Source organism: Euphorbia lathyris, chromosome 1 (assembly GCF_963576675.1).
Source record: "Euphorbia lathyris chromosome 1, ddEupLath1.1, whole genome shotgun sequence".
Lineage (NCBI taxonomy): Eukaryota > Viridiplantae > Streptophyta > Magnoliopsida > Malpighiales > Euphorbiaceae > Euphorbia > Euphorbia lathyris.
The window spans coordinates 19,157,880-19,161,646 of record NC_088910.1 but is presented as its reverse complement, the minus strand read 5'-3'; positions in this window follow the sequence as shown (position 1 = coordinate 19,161,646).

The window sequence follows — 3,767 nt, the reverse complement described above, 5'->3', positions numbered from 1 at the left end:
TCGTCATATCTGTCGATATTGATCAGAAATCGACAGATATCGACACTGTTGGGCAAAAATCAGAAACTGATATTCCAACCAAAATGCATTTTTGATGAGTGTCCGGTAGAGCTCTAAATATATATTATGATAAGGACGTTACGACTATGGATGTGATCTTCCTAAATGCTCTATCTCTACTAGACGCTACTACTTAGGGGCAAATGTACCCCGTCGTATCAAGTAATAATCTGGTTAAGACCGGGTATCGAATCCACGGGATTTATAACCACAAGTATTAAACGACTCGATTTTATACGTTATCTAAGCGGTGAATAGTTTGGGTTGATTTGGGAAACAACCACAAGCTACTCCTAACTACGGGTGAGACAGATTTATATAATGAAAACTCTACGAAGTGATACGGATGGCGATAAGTTATAAGTATGATAAACAATGACTCTGAATATATACGATTGATGATTTACTCTTGCAATGACGACTATGTGTAGTTCGACCGACCCGTGAAGTACTTAGACTACGTGGTTTCTAGTCAAGGCGTGTCTAATGCTGGGGATTAGAAACTAGGGCTCGTAAGTTCCGTGGCTTGTCAATTCCTACGGTTTCCGGTACGTCACTTCCGGTAAGGCAACAACTATCTGAATCCCTAAAGATAGCCCGAATGGCGTCAGAAATCGCGCTCCCCTACACAATAATCAATTACAAATATCAAAACAAGTAGCAAACATCAACACTGATGTGATCTTCCTAAATGCTCTATCTCTACTAGACGCTACTACTTAGGGGCAAATGTACCCTGTCGTATCAAGTAATAATCTGGTTAAGACCGGGTATCGAATCCACGGGATTTATAACCACAAGTATTAAACGACTCGATTTTATACGTTATCTAAGCGGTGAATAGTTTGGGTTGATTTGGGAAACAACTACAAGCTACTCCTAACTACGGGTGAGACAGATTTATATAATGAAAACTCTACGAAGTGATACGGATGGCGATAAGTTATAAGTATGATAAACAATGACTCTGAATATATACGATTGATGATTTACTCTTGCAATGACGACTATGTGTAGTTCGACCGACCCGTGAAGTACTTAGACTACGTGGTTTCTAGTCAAGGCGTGTCTAATGTTGGGGATTAGAAACTAGGGCTCGTAAGTTCCGTGGCTTGTCAATTCCTACGGTTTCCGGTACGTCACTTCCGGTAAGGCAACACCTATCTGAATCCCTAAAGATAGCCCGAATGGCGTCAGAAATCGCGCTCCCCTACATAATAATCAATTACAAATATCAAAACAAGTAGCAAACATCAACACGTATAGAGAAACAGAAATTGTAAATCATATATTATAAATATGGAAAGCGTAAATACGGAATACAACCAAGCCTAGTACATAAGAAGAGTACAAGCTAATTAGCAAGTGGAAAGGGAAGAATCAGCCCTCGGAACTAGCTAACCGGACTCAAGGCCGTCTCTTAGGTCTTGGAGGTGGAACTCTCGAGCTTGGTGAACGAGGATGGAACGGAACTTTTACGGAGTAACGGAATACACGAACAAGCTCTCAAGGTGATAGAGTTTTGCTATGTAAAATTTGAATGAATAAATGAGTGCTAATCACTTTTATTTATACAGATCAAGCTAGGGGTAAAATTGTAAATTTACAAGATACAAGCATGGAGATACATTATTTCTGCAGTTGCACCATGATACGCCACACGTAGGGTTGAGAACGCCCCGCGTATTGACCCATTCCGTTAATAATCTCTTGCATGTGGACCAAATTAAGAATTTGTTGTCTCAACCACGCCCCGTGTAGACTTGGGTACGCCCCGCGTGGTTGAGCTCCTGAGATTTAATAGCTTGAATCATGCCTTTTACGCCACGCGTAGCCTGGAGAACGCCCCGCGTATGTGAGTCCCTAGATCTTTAGATTGAAGGATTTCGATATACACCGCGCGTGTAAGGTGGGACGCCCCGCGTAGAACCTGTTGACTTGGAAGACCATGCAGTTTGACCTTCATGATTGAGATTATTATTGCTTCTACGCCCCGCGTGGTGGTTCATACGCCTCGCGTATCAGTGGGTAAGTCCCACGTCGTGCCTGTGGACTGAGCAATCAGTTCTGACTAGATATCACATGCCCCGCGTGGAGGTTTATACGCCCCGCGTATGTCGGTGGGATTTTGCTCCTTACTCGTACCTGAAATACAATTCTCGAGAGCCGAGTTAGCTTGATGTTTTAGTTTCTAAATTTAATAAAAAATAAAGACAATTAACCGAAAGTACGGATTTTATTTTTATTTCGTTATTTTATTAAAAACTCCTTATTTTGTAATTAAACTTATTTATTTAGTCCAAAATTAAACCGTAAACCACGCTAAAAGATAGGGACGAAACGCCCCTATTAACCTCCTCGGACTTTAAAGTTTTACTTGTCCTCAAGTAAAAGAAGTTGAAAGACAAAGGATTGAGACAAGTAAGAAACAAACCCTCGGTTGATTTTACCAAGTGCGTGACTTCAAAACTAAGGTTTTACGAAAAGTTTTCGAAATGTACCTACGTAGGTAAATGAGCAACCAAACTTATTCAAAACCTCCATGATCAAAATTAATAGGCAATATTAACGGGGATTGATTATCTCTTGAGACCCCGATTGTACCTCACCAAGGGATTTCACTCTTAACGCTCGATCTTGGTGGGTTGGTGTTTATACGCTCCTCTTTGAACTTACTCAAGGTCATTTCGAGTTTGCATGTTCATCCGGGTTTTTCCACCTATATCATGGTTTAGGCAATATAAAAAATGGGCCCGGAGGGGGTTGTAATGTGGGTGGCTTTTTAGTGGTTAATTTTTAGAAACTCGAGTTCGAATACCTCTTTGTTGGTTGCATCGTTTTTTTATTCGTTTTGCTCTGGCAAGCGTGAAAGGTATATCTTGAAATTGCTCGAACGGAGCTTGAGAATGCCTTCTTGCTCTTTGTTTTATTCTTTTTGTTGAGAGCGGCACAAAAACGATTTCAAGATTTTATGGTGTTTATTTGCTAGAGCTTTTGGTTATTCCCGATGCCATTGATTTTGTCGGTATTCAATCAAGAGGAAAAGGGTTAAATGTTTGAAAAGGTGTTAGGAAAGAAGTTGGTTAATAGGCTCGAGGGGGTTTCCTAGAGGTCATAAAAAACGAAAAAAGTAATTAAGAAAGAATTAGTCTAAATGGGTCCGTTTCATCGTCTATTGCTCTTTTTACCAAAACAAGTGTACTTAACCCGACATTAGATGCAAACTCTATGAGTTGAGTGAAGTCAAAGCTCTCGAAAATGTTTGTGAAAAAAAAGTAGAGTTCTCGAGTGAACTCTTTTTGGCTCAAAAGTACCTCACAAAATTTCGGGTCAAATTGTGTACTTTCAAGTTCTCGTGAGATTTTCAAAAATCCCGTTTTTATTGCCTTGTTAATTTTTATTATAAAGATGACGTGTGGGTTAGGGAACACATTGCTTTCCGTTAAGTAAAAGTTTTGACTATGCATAAATTCCCTAGTTTCAGAGTCAAGACTTAAATTTCTTAGGTAGACCAATCCTTTGTTTTAACGTCTTTACATTTAAGAACAAATAACGGAACTTTTAATTAATTTCCGAGGGAGGTAGTGTGTCGGAAAAATTTTAAGAATCAATAAACTAGTTTAATTATTTTGTTGTTTATTTGATTTTTATTTTTGTTTTTATTAGTGCAAGACAAACGGTGAGTGCGGGGTTGCACGACCCTCCGC